Source organism: Lycorma delicatula, chromosome 2 (assembly GCF_047948215.1).
Source record: "Lycorma delicatula isolate Av1 chromosome 2, ASM4794821v1, whole genome shotgun sequence".
NCBI classification, from domain to species: Eukaryota; Metazoa; Arthropoda; class Insecta; order Hemiptera; family Fulgoridae; genus Lycorma; species Lycorma delicatula.
The window spans coordinates 106729056-106747410 of NC_134456.1; the positions used below are offsets into that span (position 1 = coordinate 106729056).

The 18355-nt window shown below is 26.7% G+C and overlaps 1 protein-coding gene across 3 annotated transcripts in view; it reads right to left on the reverse strand.

The window, feature by feature from the left end:
* Positions 1–18355, reverse strand: part of LOC142319071 (proton-coupled amino acid transporter-like protein pathetic) — a 190196-nt gene that overhangs the window by 118792 nt on the left and 53049 nt on the right. For 2 of the 3 annotated variants that reach the window (XM_075355934.1, XM_075355933.1), the window contains one exon: positions 8646–8724. The exons of the other annotated variant lie outside the window; for it this stretch is intronic. The gene's annotated coding sequence lies outside the window, so the exon portion shown is untranslated. The remainder of the gene's footprint in view (positions 1–8645; positions 8725–18355) is intronic. 3 annotated transcript variants of the gene reach the window in all.

Sequence of the window (18355 nt, forward strand, 5' to 3'; positions counted from 1 at the left end):
GCAGTATGCACTATTACCGTTTTTTTTACATTTGAATCTTTTTTTTTTAGCCTCCGGGATCAGACGTTATTTATTGCTTCAGTGGATGAGATGAAATGGCAATTTTGTAGCATGTGAAAATGCCATGCCTTACCGGCATTCGAACTCGCAGCCTCCGGATGAAAGGTAATTAAAATAAAATATTTAAATGCACGTGTAAAGTAAGTAACACAAAAAAATAAATAAAAATTGTGATTTGCTAAACCAGATATACAGAGTGTTTCACAAAGAATGTAACAAATTTTCAGGACAAGTTCTACTTGTGAAAATAAAGAAGAATCTTCATATAAACATATATTTGGAAACGTTTCGTTAGCTAGTATCGGCTGGTGAAAGATTTCGCCTTGATTTTTGCGCCTTCGGTAGCGAGACTTCAATTTTTTGGATCCAAATTAAATTTTATTTTAAAAATAACAAATACAAATAATATACCACTTACAGACAATCAATTAAACTGCTGAAAAGTCCTGTAATAAAAATAAAAATGTCAGTAAACAATATTTATTATTTGTGTTTGTATTTGTTATTTTCCGAAAATATTTATTCTTTTCTTTTGTAATATTGAACATTTTTTTCGTTTAATACCTTCTTAAAATCTGCCACATTTTGATATATTTTGTTTTTATAACATTCAAAATTCTTACAATTGTTACTTTTTCATACTGTTTTACTTGTACTTAAATTTTTTACATATTTTTCTTAAAAAAAAACTATGTGTTATTAACAACAAAGTCATTAAAAAAGTTATTTTACGCCAAACATAAAATAGTATGTTTTCCATCCTCGATATTTTGTATGCTACCCCGATTTTTCAAAAATTGCTAAAATATGTTTTTGGGATCTATTTTTTCAATTTTTTTAATCAGATTTCCAATAAAAACCACCCCTTCATTTTGGCCCCAAGAATTACAGTCTATCTTAATTTTACCAAAATCGTAGAAATCAGGAGAAAATTTTCCGCCAGCCCTCACTCGCTACTGAAGTGTTTCCGAACCTATGTTTGTATCAATCTTCCTCTATATTTTATCAGTAGTACATGTCCCGAAAATTTGTTACATTCTTCGTGAATTCAATCTGTATATATTCTGCAGAGTTTTAATCATTTAATTTTCTCAATGATTAAAAACGAAAATTCAATTTTTCCTATTAACTGATAAGTGAATAAATGCAAAACATCATGCTAAAGATAAAGAAAACTTTATTATTAGTTTAACACAAAAACAACTTCTTAAATTTTAGTTCAATATAAGGAAATATGACTACACTTCATAGAATATAAAACTGTGGAAATTTCAATTTTTATAGCTAGTTAAAGATGTAAAATAGTTATCATCAGATTCACAATAATAAAGTTAAATGAAGAAAACCAATTTATAATACAGTTCCTTATAAATTTAATAAATTAATTAGAGAGAAATCAGAGATTATCGTTATACTTTAGACGTTATGAACAGTGCAATAGAGTAATTACATTATAAGAATTGGAGCAGGAAAAAACTGTACATTTGGAAACAAATTTAAACACTAAAATGATTTAATGTGAGCTAGAAATAGTTATTTTTCATATGAATTATTTAGAAATTTGGTTGTATAAATGTTTTTAATCTTCAAAAAAAAATATATACATATGTATATATATATTTATTTTTTTTCAAGAAACGTTTCAATTTTAATCTGTGGAGTAATAAACAATTAATACTGTATAAAACCAAATTATGAACTTAAAAAATTCATATAAATCAAAACTTAAGTTATAATTTATTATAAAAATTAATCACGTTATTGTTTTAAATCCTAATCAGTATTATTTTCACTTTTTATTAATCTTCTTTGTAGGTGTATTAATTAATTGTAATTAAAGCAGATTAATTATTTTTTGAATAAAAAACACCAATTGTTTCTGAAACTAAAATGATAAACAAGTAAGACAAATTTGAACTATTTTGAAGTAAAATTAAACTTTATTTTCATTGATTCTGTTACATTAATAAACTTCCTCTCTCTTCATGTTTTAAAACTTAATGGAAATTTCTGCAATTTTTCTATTGCTTATCTATTAAAGTCATCTTTTTATTTATGCTAACTTTTTTTTTTTGTGGAATACCCAATTCGTTTCATTTTTCCTATGTTAATTGTCTTTACCTTTTGTTTCGTCACTATTTTTTTATCGAATAAAGATTGTCTAATTATTAAACGTTAATTCTTTTACCAATAAAAAATTTCACTTTTTGGCATGGAAATTAGATGAACAGCTAACATAAGGATTCACGTTTGTGTAATTATATATCAGATAATTTTTTAATCTTGGTTGTCTAGCATAGCTTGAATTTTGGATAAAAGAAAATTTGAGTTAACTTTAGAAGATCAGATAATCTTTTATCATGTTTATTTTCTGTTGTAGCAAAAAAAACATATGTTCATCTTTTCTTGGCTATTTAAGAATACACTTGTTTAAATAACATGTAAAACCAACAACAATAAGCGTATTATTTAATACTTTATAGCTATGGGATATTTAGTGCTTCTTTTTACACAAGCAAAAGAAAAAAGATACAGAAAGTTGTACGTTAGATCATGCTAGAGAATCTGAGTTGGAATTTTCAGCAATTTTATAATTTATATTTTGACTGCAATATTAAAAGGACAATAATTGTTTGTATGTTTTACTTTTAATCTATAAACTCTATTAGAAATATTCGTTTTATAATATTTTTTTTTTAATTTTCATCTCTATTTAAGTATTTTCGTGGATAGAATAACGATATAGTATTATATATATGTAGTATTATATAATAAAGTATTTCTATTTTTCACAAAAAAAAAAATTCTGGCTGTTTTATTAGACGACAAGTTCTCGTAGGATGATCAAATTTGATTTCATTTATATAAAACAAAATCAAGCCATATTGTTTTTCTTTTAAAAAAAGCTAAGCTTGTCATCATTATTAAATATTAATTATGCCTGCAGATATTCTCGTATAATGTTATCTCTTGTGGCTCCTTCAAAAAAATCAGAACAAATTTCTAAGATACAAAAATGGACTGTCAAATCATTGTTTAGCACGAGTAATTATGAATCGTGTAGATCAGTATTTAGAAAATGAAATATGGTAACTTCTTCTTGTGTTTTCATTTATGAACATATAATATTAACTAAAATGAATAATCACTTTTCTTAAAAAAAAAAAAATCTATCTTTACTCTACCAAGCAACGGAACTCTGTCTTTTTTCTGTCTAGTCTTCAGAATCACCGTAAGGTATTACATTAGAGGATGAATGAGGATAATAAGTATGAATGTTAATGAAGTGTAGTCTTGAACAATCTCAGGTCAACCATTCTTGAGATGTGCGGTTATTTGTAACCCAACCACCAAAGAACTACGGTATTTAAGATCTAGTATTCAAATTCGTATAAACATTACTTCCTTTACTAAAATTTGAACCTTAGAACTGTCGACTTTGAAATCAGCTGATTTGCAATGACAAGTTCAAATTTGGCTCAAATATTTCTATGTGTGGAACTGATTAATCTTTTTAATCACTTTTTAATCAAAATTTGTTAAAGAAGTGAGGAATATTGGAAAACCCAGTTTTGATCTTTTTTCAGAAGCATTTCAAAGAAAAGTTTATTAAAGGAAATTACAATAAAAAAATAAAAAATCTTTTTTCTAAGAAATCAACCCTACCTCTAAAGATTGAAACATGTATTTTTTTGTTTTATTGCTCTATCTCCCTTCGGTTTAAATACTTTTTAAATTTTTTTGAAAATTATAATTCATATTTAAAGTTATACTTACGCAAACTTGTTAAGCTTAACAAAATATGAATATTTCTAGAAAACCTTTCTTAAAATTTATTCCTCACCTCTAAAAAATGTATATTCTATTTTTATGTTTTTTGGCTCTAACTTTATTAATTTTTTTAATTAAAAAAACATTATTTTTTGTCACTTTTTTCATCACTTAAAGGATTATTAAGATTAGGTAGCTTTGACCAATATTATATTTCGGACCTGAAATGAAAAGTAATTTTTTTATTACTTTTCTAAAACTTATATTTATTTTTTCAATATTTTTAAACAATTATCTTATTTTCTTCTCTTTTTTTTAAGGACCACTAGTCTATAAGAGTAAGGAAGTTCCTAAAATCAAAATTTATTTTTTCGAAAGTTGATCTTATTTTGGAATTGATGACTTGTTCGAATAGCCAGCCATTGAAGTCACGCGTTAACATGTTTTCTTATAATTTATTTTTATATTTATAATTTATATTATATTGAAATGATCTTTATAATATATTTTTATTTTTTGATTAGTACAAAGGTTTATTTATATATTGTTTATTTGATAATTAAACATTTATAATTTTATTTTTTAAGTTTTATTTCTTCCGTGTTCACTGACGATATAAATTTTAAACAATCAAAATGACTATAAAGTTTAGATTTAAATAACAATATTTTATATTCAGTTATTGAGCTTTTCTTCCCAGTTTATTTCAATAATTGTTGAGCATATCTAATTCTCTGCAATATTTAGTTGTAATGAAAAAGTCACAAGAAATACTCCAGGAATAAAATACAACACAATAAAAATAATTAACCTATTAGTGTTTTAAAATTTAACCTAATAGGTCAAAATTAACCTATTACTGTGTTTCAAAAAAATACCATTGAAATGAATAATATATACATACGGCCGTATTTAACCTCGGACATATTAAAAAATCTAATAAAAAAAAACTAATGAAATAAAATGAAAAATTCTGATACAGAATGAAGTTTTTGTTACTAAAATATTTTGTTGATGCCATAACGAAACGGTTCTAGGATATCTGAATAAGAAATCTGAGGCAATTTGTAAGAATAAAAATACTGTACTAGGCTAATTAGAGAAAGTTAAGAATGATGAATTTTTTCGTTCAAATTTTCATTGTGATTGTGTAACAAAATATTTTGTTACTTATCAGAAACTTAGTAGATTACGTTTTGTCTCAACAATAAAACCACACACGCGAATTTTGAAATAAGAATTTATTGCAATCATTTTTTTTGGAAACTTTGTTATCTACACACTGTCTCAAATCAACAAAAATAATGTAAAATTTTGTTATCTTATTCACAATTATTGAAGAAAACCTGTCAAATGTCAATTACAATTATAAAATAAAAATATTTTTGTAATAAATGATATTTTATAAAAAAAAGAAAGGATTCAGACTCTTGAACCTTTATAAATGTCAATAATGTAAAAGTAAATTAAAAAAAAATATTCGTGGAAAATACGAAAAGAAATGTTTCTTTTAAATACAATAAAATGCCTCTCTGATAAGATAAAACATTTAAAAGACTTAAAAATAAGTGAAAAATTATGAAAAGTATTACGTTAGATTTGTATTATTTCTTTTTATTTAGCTACTTATTTACAAGTAAATGGTTTAGTTCGGGCATACATCACACAAAACAATATATTCGCATATATTGTTTTGTGGAGTAATTATTCGAAAAAAAAAACAAAAAAAAACCAAAAAACAAAGAAAAAACTAAAATAAAGTACAGTAATTAGTAAATTCCTTCTTTAATGAATGTCGATTAACTACATTGCAGTATTTAAACGTTTTCAAAAACAAAAATATATATAAGCGATTTTTGAATAAAATTAAGTAAATTCTGTTTGTTTTGTTTTTCATTATTTCAGTTAATAATGCTGTAATAAGTTTATTATTTTTAATTACATCTTATAGTAATGTAAATCCAAGATCAAAAAATGAGACCTTCTCTTAGATCTTTGTATTTCTTGATTTTTGTTTTTTTTTAAATAGTTAATACAAACAGGAAAATTCTGTACGTGCGCTTGCTTTTAAGTGTTTATGTGTGTTTATTCCTTTATGTATATCTGTATCTATAGAGAGACAGATAAAGGTGTAGTTTTATTTTTTTGCGTCTGGCAAATTTTAACCAAACTGAAAAATATTTTATATAATATTTTTAATATTACAATCTATCTTTTTATTTTATTTATTTTTTAATCAGATGAAGGGATGTGAGGTTATTTAGATGATATATCTGGAAGAATTTAATTTCATATAAATCTTACTTTTACGTATATTGAAGCTTATGAAAAGATATCATAAATTTTCTCAAAGATTTCATAAAACAACTCAAATTTACTTTTTTTATTTCAATCGAAAGATTCCAAACTTTTCATTATCTTTCTGAATGAGAGTTATCCTGGTGGGAAATTTTCAACCAATAAAAGATGCTTTAGTGCTAATACACTTCCCATAAGTAAAAAATTATCAGACTTCTAGGGAATTAAATTTTGAAATTGTGAATTTTTAAGAATTAAAAGTTATTTCTTTTGAATTATAAAACGATAAATTAATGGTTATATTAATAATTATCCATGTAAAAAATTACTTAAAAAAATTAAAAATGATAAAATAATAATGTTTTATCTTTAATTTTTTTTCGAATCTGCTCTAAATTAAAAATAAATAAAAACAAATTACATACTAACCCTTAATTTGTTGTTTATTTAATTAAGATTTTATATCCAGTAATGTGAACTAACTTCTTTGATGAATACTGTATGCAGTATGGATAAAATAAATTCTGTATTTTTAAAATAAATATTGAAACGTTCAATTTATCTTATTAGCTTTTATTAAGTATTATAATTCTTACACTCTTAATTTCTGAACATTAAAAAAAAAAATTATATAAAAACTATTATTGAATAAAATAATAAGTTTGCAACATGTAATTTTACAATTTATTTTGTATAAAACTGTTTATCTGTACTAAAAAAAAATGAATGCATTTTTACAAGAAAAAACTGACTGCATATGAACCATATAAGTCCGAGTTAAAAAAAAATTGATTGTTTCATAATTTTTTCTTTTAAGTATATTTTTTGAAGTCAGTGTCATTATTTTCTTTAATATTTTTTACAGTATTACGTAAAGTGAGAGAAGAATTGCAATAAAAAGCTGTTCACTAAAAAAATAAATAATGTGAAAAGACGTGGAACTTCTGACTTGATAAAAAAAAACCAAATAAAGAATCTATTTCGTGTATTAAATAAGACTCTCTAAAATATATAGATATAGTTTTTTATTTTAAGTTTTTCAACTAGTTTTTTTTAAGTAGACCTGTTTTATTTATAAAACTATAGAATATTAAACTTAAGTAATTCGTCAAGGAAAACTTTTTTTAAATTAAAAAAAGTGCAAATAAAAAGTACCTGACAATAAAAAAAGTTGTTCCAGAGGGCTCTGCTCCATGGACATCTCTGTCTTCATTGAACTCTTGCTTGTTAGAATAAAAATGATAAAAAAATTAAAGCCTGCTCAATTTATAAAAAATATCAATGTATTGTAATTTCTTCAGAGCAACAGTTTGGTCAGTAAAGGACCCACTAATTAATTTTTAGATTTCCTGTCGCGGCTTCGTTTGCGAAATACATAATCAGAATTGCAAACTTAAATTACCATCACAATGTTATCAAATCTCATAAAGATTGATTCAATAGCAGTAATATAAAATGGTAAAACTGTAAAAAATAATTTATGTTTTTTAACCTCTTAAAATTTCCCCGCTATTAAAAGTAACAATTAAAACAGTTAGCCAAAAAAAATAAGTATAACAATTGTATATTTTTTTTAGAGGTGTGGAATAAATTTTAAGAAAAATTTGTCTAAAAATATTCTTATATATATATATATATATATGTTAACAAATTTGCTTTTCTCTAAATCTAACACTTTCCTCAATAAAGGTTAAAATAAGAGAAAAAAGTTTTCAAAATACTTTTCTGCATTATATGTCCGGGATCTACAATTTAAAAAAAATTGTAGACATTTTTTGGTATATATGAAATTTAAAACTTTCATAATTAAAAAAAAAGAAAGTAAACCGAAGCGAAATAGTGCGAAAGAACACAAATACATGTATTTATTTAATTTTTAAGAAGTGGGGAGTTGATTTTTTTTAAAACATTTTTTTTTTAATTTTTACATTTGATTTATAGGTAAAATATTTGCTTGAATAAGGTTTTCTATAAAATTTCAAAAGAAAATCGGATTTGGGTTTTTTCAGGATATCCCACATCGCCTTAACGATTTTTGAAAAAAATGAATACGATCAATGTCCCGTATATAGAAATATTTGAGTCAAATTTGAATATGTAAGGTCAAAAGAAGTGTGACAAACACATACATATGTTTTTTGGTCTAGATGATTACCTAGTTGGACCCTAAAACGTAAAGATTTGCAAAAAAACCGATACTCCATTTTTGACATGATCACATTTAACATTCGCCGTGAATGTAATATTAGAAAAACGTTTTATATTTAATAAATAAAATTATTAAGCCCGTAGTATTCGATTACAAATACGAGTAATACCTCTTAATAGTGTGAACAAATATTTATTACGTGGCATATCTTATAAAAGATTTTATAAAAGATTTTATAAGAGAAGATTATAAAAGATTTTCATTATCCTGATAAAATAAATAAATAAACGATCCAGTTGATTGTTCTATAAATCTAAAGTTTAGTTTTATTGATTAATTAATTATATATAATTTTATATATACTTACCGTAAATTCTTAAATTTTTTTATAACAAACAACCTCGACCATGTAAACTTTACACAGACACAAAAGCACTTGAAGAAACCTGAAACAGACACTCTGATAGTTAAATTATAATAACTAATGCGTTATTTAATTACAAGTAATATTATAAAGGTATAACTGTGTGAGTATGAGTTACGGAATGAAATAGTATCATTTAAAAAATATGCATTTATATATCTTGATTATTAGATTAAAATCTAATTTATTTGCAATAAAATACCATTAATAATAATGTTATAAAAATGTAGTATAATAATGTAAAAAGCATTTATAAACAGTGTTAAATACATCCTAGCGTATTTAAATAGAAAGAATAAAACTTATAATAAGAACCGTTATCGTGAAAAAGTTATTTCTTTATTAAGTAAAGTACACAATTCATAATTAGAGAATTATTAGAATGCAAAATCCTATATACAATTTTTCATTTAACATTTGTAATTGATAATAAAATAATTATTTATTCGTAATCCAATTGATTATATATTTTTTCTTTTAATATACATTTCCCATTGTTTCACAGCACAAAGGGATAAATTAATTTGTTACTTTATATTAACTGTCCCTAAATTTCACATGGGTTAGAAAGATATACTCTAAAGGATGTTAAGTACAATACGAAAACTAGTCTTTTTTTTTCTGAAAATAATGAGTAGTTGTTTATACAGTTCGTCGAAGGATTAAGTAACGTTAATGTGTAATTTCTAAGGTAGAATATCAGTCGCATTTTGGTAGATTTACACCATGCTGTTAAGGGTACGAACAATAGGCTCATTAAAAAAAGCAACGGAAAACCCATCATTATTCTATTTTATTTTTTTTTAGTATGGCTGATGGTATCAGATACTTAATATTCTTTAGTTTGACAATGCCATTTAAAAAAATTTTATGTTACATCATCTACCACAGTATCACCTGTTATATCAACACCCATTAATCAACGTTTATTGACGACAGCAAAAAATTAATGTCCCTGCAAGGAGACACCAAGGAGCTACGTTGTATAAACTGTTGTTTCCCGCTGAAAGGTATAGATTAATAGAGATCATACTTGCTTTCTCCGATAGTAACGATGCCCATTATAAAGTTAATCTAATACTGAACAAAATGAAGTTGTCATTGTTAAACGTAGGTAATTATCGACCGCATTACATTGGGCTTTCCTTGTGATCTGCAAAATATATTTGACTCAATATAATGACAAACCACTTTACTCCCCACAGTCGTCTTTATATCGGCTTATTATTATTATCTAAGCTGATCATACTCTATTTTTAGCTGTACACAAAGACAAGCTGTGCATCTACATTTTAAAACTTGTCATATGTAATCTGATTTCTTTCCTATATTAATTACGCCCAATTACAGTTCCTCTTTAGACTCAGTATGAATAATAATTTACCATGCACTTTTAACAGACTGACAAGTAACCAAAGATATTAAATATTTGGTTTTCATAGGTGACAATTAATTGAAATGGGATTGTCACTTAAAAAACCACTCTTATAAAATTAGATCTTGTCTGAATAGATTTTTATCTGAAGAATGTCATCCTACGTAAAACTCTTTTACTATTCTATAAAGCCCTAATGAAATCTTTAATAAGATTTGGTATGGAAGTATGGGATTTGGCAGCTGACTGGTATTTGGAAATTATAACTAAACTTCTAAAAGAACACAAAAACGTTTCAGGCAATTTCTCAAAGATTCAATTGTAAATCATTGTCAGCATTGTAATACATTGCCAACCCCCTCAGGTTTCCATTATTTCTCACTCTATAAATTATTTTCCAAAATAATAAATATCTCTTTCTTTTACTGTTTAGCCTCTGGAACCACAGTAAGGTATTACTTAAGAGGATGAATGTAAATGAAATATAGTCTTCTACAGTTTCAGGTTGACCATTCCTGAAATGTATGGTTAACTGAAACCCAACCACCAATGAAAACCAGTATCCACGATCTATTTTTCAAACCCGTATAAAAGTAACTGCTTTTACTAGGATTTGAACCTTAGATTTCACAATAATAAATATCTAGTAGAAGGTAATGTACCCCTTTATTTGCGAATAAATAGAATGTACACGGTAGAAAATTATTTTAATTTATATCTTAAAAAGAATTTAAAACCCGAATTCCAACTATTTTTAATAAATTGCCTTCAATTTTGTATATTTTAAATGATTATTTTCCTTTTATTATAAAATGTAAAAAAATAATTCTTTTCAATATTTTTTATATCTTAAAATATAATCTGCAAGTACAGCCTAATTCAGATATATGTACTTTTTAAAAATTACCTTATTTACTGAAAACTATTTTATCTTTTTAATTAATTTTTATCTACTTTTTTCTCTTACTTTTGACGTAATTTTAATGAAGTATTTTTTAACATTTTAAGTACTATCTAGTGATATAAAATTATATTTTTCATTGTATTTTTTTGTGTTGTAGTAACTAATTTGTATTCACACTTATTCAACTTTATTTAATACGGGAACCTGCTGATAAGAATGACTTAGCAGGACCCAATATTGTTCAGTTTATGAAAACAGATTGTAAAATATACATTAAAAGAAATTTAAAAAAAAAGTCTTCACAATACCATGTAATTTTGAGAACTTTGTGTTTAGGTGTTCATATCGGGGATTATCAGTTAAACATAAAAGACACTGATGTGTGTTTTATGTTTTTTTCGTCAAAAGCTTACTTTTAGGCAAGTAACTATTTTTCCTTTGCAATTTTCTAAATCAGCAGCAATATTGTTTCTTAATATGTTCCTCTTTCTGAGGTTTTCATATACTGTACGCCATTCCAGTAGATGAACAGTAACTGGTTTGCCTTAAACATTGTACATTGGTCTTTCATATGCGGTTAACAAATATGAGTTTGTTATTCGTTGAGCCTGATCAACCTCATTTGTTTCTGGCGAATCATTTTCGTGTCGCTCTTCTATTTAAATGGAGTAATTTTAATTGCATTTATTTTAGTTCAGTCTTCTCCATTCATTACTCCAGGTGGTTCTGACAGTATATTATTAGACGATTTTTAACGTCTGCTACTCGAATAGAAATCACGTCCGTATTCTAACAAATTGTTGCGATTCTGGCAGCTTTGTATGCGCTTTCATTTCCTGAGATACCAGCATGCCCTGAAGTCTGTACAAATATGCATCGCTCTGTTCGCACTCAAATATAGCATTCTCTATTCGCAGAAATGTTCTGTGCAGCGAAGAGCTATCTGAATAACAATGAGCTCTGCCGTGTAAACCCTTGCCATAACTGGCAGTTTCCAAGAATTATTAGTTTTACATTTTATATGTATACATAAATGTTCAGTTTTTGAACAATCAGAATAAACGTTTATATATCCTTCATAGTTACTGATGATTGTCGAAAATTCCTGTTGAATGATCGCTGTTGGTTTCTCTTTTATTTTTCCATAAGATAGATCTAATCTTGCAATATCACCATGGCAAAAGCCATGGTGACATTACTCTCGTAGAAACTACTAATGTATTCGTCAAAGCAATTTTATGTTTTGTTCCTAACTCACGATACCGTATACCGGCTGGTCTGGAATAGGCGAACCGGTGTTTATGTAAAACAACCAAAGGATTATTATTAAAAGATGTATTGTTTATATGGGTATGAAAGGCTGTAAATTTACTGCATATTTCAATAGAACGATCTCTCTTCTGGTATGTAATGACATTATGGCGGTTTCAGACATTAAACTAGTCACCGGGCTTGTACGTAAAGCAGCTGTGTTGTATCTGATGCCGTTGTTATATATTACGTCTAACTTTCTTAGACCCGACTTTCTAGCGAATGAATGTACAATATCCCCGCAATCAAGCTTCATTTGATCTAATGTTTTATACAATTGCAATAATGTCTTTTTCTGAGCCCTAATTGTAGTTTGATAAGCATTTAATAATGTTTAGGGCTTTCTTGTATCTAACACTCAAATCCTGTACGCTTAGTCCCCAAGTAAGAAATTTATCTAATACGACTTAAATATCTAATGAATATCTAATAAGAACTAAAAAATGTATCGTAGGTTTTTTAGGTCTATTATTAGATAATTCTGTACGGAATAGGATGGTCATCGATGGTCAAAACAGAACTACGATGAGGAGTAATCTACTTACAGAAGTGTACACAGCACGTTTTCTCTGGTGAAAATTTGAATCTGTTATTCTTTGTAGCTTCGTTAAGGATATTTATCGCTCGTTACAATCTATATTTTACCGTAACTATACTGTTTCTAGCATATGCGATTGCCAAAATCGTCGACGTAAACGTTTTGCTATTTCTCCTTGAATGGCTGAAATCAATTTATTCATGGCGATCGCCATTATTAGGTCCCGCTCAGCGAGCCTTAAGGTGCTACCATTTTCCAATCTTCTTTTTTAATTATTATTATTACTGTTGCTATTGATACTGAAATTGTCTATTCGGCACTAAGAAGTAATATTACGAAAAAATGTGAAAAACATAAGAAGTAAACCTTACTTTGAAAGCAAATAATTTTATGAAATTCATATCATCTAAACCCTTCTCCCTTAGAATTTCAATGGCCATTCTTAATAGTTCCAATTAGAATTTTGTGCATATTTTTCTTGGTATTTAAAATCATATGTTTTCATCAGAAATTTTAACTTTCTTTTGACCTGATTTCCATTTACAGTTAACTATAACCATTGGTATTTTCCAGATAATCCACAGTTCATCAATCGATCAATTATTAAATCATCTACAAGTTAAACGATATTGGATACGTACATACACCATTTTTAGAGCTGTTGATGTGGCGACCATGTGATTGAAAGTGTAACACAAACCCTTCCGTTCCTCACACGCCCCCCAGCGATGACAATCATGTAGTAAGGTAGTAATGTATGTCGGTGCATGGGAGCCCTGAAAGCTTCGGTGAGTAGGGGTCTGGAGTCAGTGCAGAGATTGTGCATCCGGTGTCTGTCAGTACATATGCCACTTTTATCGGACTACCAGTCCGGATCTCCAGGGTTGGTAGCGAGTTGAACTTTTTAGTTTTTTAAACAGGTTAATAATAGTTTTCTTTTATACTTTTATTAGAAATAAATCGATTTTAAGAGAATAGAATAAAAAGAGAAGTTAATGATTGGATTTTTTAAAAGGAACTATATTGATAAGCTTACATAAGGTATTCCAGGATTAATTTTATTTATATCTAATAATCTTAAGTTAAGTGGAAAAAACTGTTAGGAAATTTAAAAATTAAAACAAATTACAAATCAGAAACGGTAAATGGAAGTTTTAATAAGTATTTTATAACTATAAAAATGATAAGAATTTCATAGTGTATCTTAGTAGGTTAATTATTATTGATATGTGTACAATTAATAAAATAATCAGTTGTAAAACTGATTATTAATAGCGAGAAACTTAGGCCCTTAATGCAACTTCATATATTAGATTTGTAAATCCTCCAAAATTTGAAGTGAATCAGATACTCTAAGGTGTTGGTATAGCCAAAATATTTCATTTCTTTTCGCCATTTATTTTTGTTTTTTCTTAATTTGTTTCACTGTTTCTTTGATTAGTTATTCTTTTACGTGATTAATAAGACTATTTTTGGTGCGCTCTTTGTTTTTTTTTTTCTGAACTCTAAACTTTGATCAAAGTTCTTTGGATTCATCTTTTCAGTTACTTAGTTATGTTTGGTATATATTTATACTAAACCAAGCTATATATATATATATATATATATATATATATATATATATATATATACCGTTCTTTGAGGTATTTTAATGGAAACCACTCACTACACGTAATTTTTTTTGTATCAAAATTTACTTATGGTTCCGGTAAATTAGACACTGCGGGAAAAAAATGTATGAAAAACTAATTTTAAAATATTCCATATTTATCTAAAAAAAAATAGTATCGTCTTATTTTACCACATTAACAAGTGTTATAGCAGAAAGGCAACGTTTTAAAAACAACATTTTCACATACGACAGGAAACTGGAAATACACTCGTTAAGTCTCAAAAAAACAGAATAGATTTTTGTTGATTCACATTATTTTTCCATTTTGTATTTATCCGGTAGATATGTAAATATATAAATAATACATAAATAAACATGTCAACAAAAATGAGTGTGATATTTTAAAAAAGCGAAGTAAATAATTTTTATTTAAAAAAAAGTAATCTTTATTTTATTAGTTACCAATAAAATTCTATGTTTAATTGCCTTAATAAAATAAGAGTACTTTGCATAAAACCTCATATATAAATAGGTTACGTGTAAAATATTACGTTCTACTCAAGCGTTTAATGTCTTTTTTATATTTATTAAATTAATATTAGCCATAAATTTCCCCCCTCAATTATTTTAGTATGAAATTGTTGGTTATCTATGTTATTACAATAAAAATGCATAATAGTTGCAACATATTATATTTATATTAATATTTTGTAATTTATTACTAAATTTGAAAATAATTATTTATTATATTTTTATAGTTATCCTTAATACTTCCACCTATTTTATTGTTTATTTTTAAATTATAAATAATAAATATTTTACATTTGTTTTAAACAGTTTAAAATGATCTCAAAACTAAGGTGTATGTTGCTCTGTTTTAAAATATAAAACATTGTTTAAAAAAATCATCTCTAATGACTATATTTAAACCTATTTAAACAGTATGTTAAGTTATCTTTTCCAGTTATCAGTCACATGACTGGTTCGATGATATTCTGTATTACCTTTTGTTCTGTGCTAATTTGTTAGCCTCAACATATTTACTATATTCTACATCCTCAATTTAATAGCTAGCTATAAAAATTAGAATTGAAATTTGTCCTTTATCGTGATAAAGAATAAAAAATTGTTTTCGTAAAAATACTGTATTAAAAAATATTTTAAATTCAACAGTGTAGTAAAGAGTATTAAAAAATAACACTATTTTCTATTAATAGTAGAAAATTCTTCCCACCATTGATAACAAATTATTTAGAAAAAAAACTGACACAGTTGTGGGACTTAACCGTCAAGCGGCTATTTTTTGATGAACGGCTAACACACAACTTAATTAAAAATATTTATCATTTAATTTAAATGTAACAATTTTTGTTTTTTTAATTTAATGATTCTAACTAAAGCACGCGCGCATACAGTATTTAATTGCGCTGTTTGGCGGTACTACCGGCCACTTTTTTACACTTATTATTCAATAATATTCAATATTATTCATTTATTTAATTCTACCGCTCACCTGTGACGTCACAACCTAAAAACGACTACAACATCTGTACGCCAATTCTACACTAGCGCTCCTTGTGGTGAGAAGGGATACTATTGATGCAGTATACCCGCTTGGCCAATAGTTCATTTAGAGCATTTTTTGAGTGGGTGCAATTTTTCAAAAAATCTTTTTCCAAATATTATTTTTTAATTGTTAACAAATGTGCCTAAGAAAAATAAAACCTTAATTAGGCAAAATCTCAAGATTATGATCTCGCTGTATAGGTGACCTTGCTGTACAGCCTCACTCCCTCTATCTTTTAAGTTGAAAATTTAACGGCATCAATGCCCAATATGTAAAAGTAATTTGACCAAGTTTAGTCAAAATCGGTCTAGCAGTTCTGGATATATAACACACACCGGTAAATACGAACACCCGGAAAATTGGATAATTTCCATCCGGTTTTTGACGTTACGTTCAAAATTTCAAGATCCAGTGAAAACCACATATGATCAAATTGGACCGATTACAATACTTTCCATTCTAAATCTATAGTTCTACTATGGCGCTAGACGGAAAATGAAAATTATTTTAAAAAGATCAAGATAATAGGCTGAAATTTATAAATTTTAATTTATAGCGATGGAGTGATTTGCAATGATAGTTTTTCAAGGTATTTTCTGAGGAAATTTCATTTATATCACAATTTAAATGGTAAAGCAGAGCCAGCGGAATCGGGATAGGAATTATATTGGAGTACACAATTTTAAACCGTATTTTTTTTTTTCTTACAAACACCACTCCCGGAGCCGGACCCTCAGTTAAGCATAACTAAGCTCCGGGGGGGTGTGTCGTCGCCAGCTCAACCTAACCAAGACCCGCCGTGGGTCTTGGTCGTTACAGTTGCCTGCCTCTAACGGGTCCGCCGAGGGGGAAAAACACCGTATTATTTATTTTATTTTTTTAATACGATCTTCAGATTAGTTTGTTCTTAATAAACTCTTACGTAGAAATGTTTTACTTAGGCAGTTTTTTTAACAATACATTTAATTAGATACAGTATTAGCGATTACTATTGTTTATTTTTAAATAAAAAGAAAACACTTTCATCAATGAAGTAGTATTAAAGTTATATTTAAAAGCATTATTTAATTATTATAAAACGATAATGAAACGTCAATAAAATTAAATATATAGCTTACGAGATTAAAAATTTAAATGAATTATAGTATATTTTTATGAAAACATACGTCATGATTGACATTTCATTGATTTTTCGATTACAGTATGCATTTATAATCTTTGTTTCTACGCAGTTATCATCTGAAGTTATTTGTTTGTTTTCAATAAGTTATAATATTAAGGTTTCCTTCAATTAGAAGAAGTGTCTGATGTTTATTTAATAATATTACTGCTTTTTGTCATATTTTATGATAAAAATTAATTTATCTAACAAATTTCCATCAAATTAAATTTAAATTACCTTTACAACAAAAAATTACATATATATTCATATTATTCATCTGCCACCTTTCTTAGAATTCTGATTTTCCAGATCTGAAAACTAACTCTTGCATAATTCTAAACAACAAGACCGATTTTTCGTTAATTTAATTTGGTTTTAATTTTTTAATTTTGCTATCAATAGATGCCGCAAATAAAGAAACGTCAACGTTCCCACAAGTTGTATCGTAACGACTCCTACAATTTACCCCGCTCAAATTTTTTCGAACCTAAATTGAGGTAACTCAAGAACAACTCAACCAAACTTAATCAAATTTTCACATGCAAAACTTCAGATACACTACTAGAACATATCTAAATTTCAAATTAATAGTTTAGGATACTTTTAAGCCACAAAATTTTATACATAAGCTTCTAAATATATAAGGACAACGCAACTTCAGAGAATGGTATTTTCGTACTCAAACCTCTAAACATAAAGAAATTCATTTTAAACCTTCCCCCCCCCCCCACTCAAACCAAGCGGCCGAAAGTAATACCGTAGTTTTCTTCGAACATTCGGTAAAAAACAACCTTCCAGAATAGCACCACAATTGAGTTTGTAATGACTAAATGACAATAGGTACTGCCATCATACTAGTGTCAATTTTTTTTCACAAAAGGGACTACTCTAAACTATATTTTATAAATTGAGAACCGTTTTTTGGAAAAGTTTTTGATGGAAACTATCAATATTTTATTTAAACTATAATAATAATCACTAACGACTGAAGATTGCCTCTAAATCAATCTTAGTACATACTCTTATTTTGGGATAAAATAAATTTTATAAATTTGGAACAGGATTCATTTAACTTTAAACATTAATTAAGAAAAAAAACTGAATCCAAAGCACATTACAATAATATCAACATTCAACTGTAAATTTATAGGGATTTTTGACCCCATTAATATTCATTGAATGCC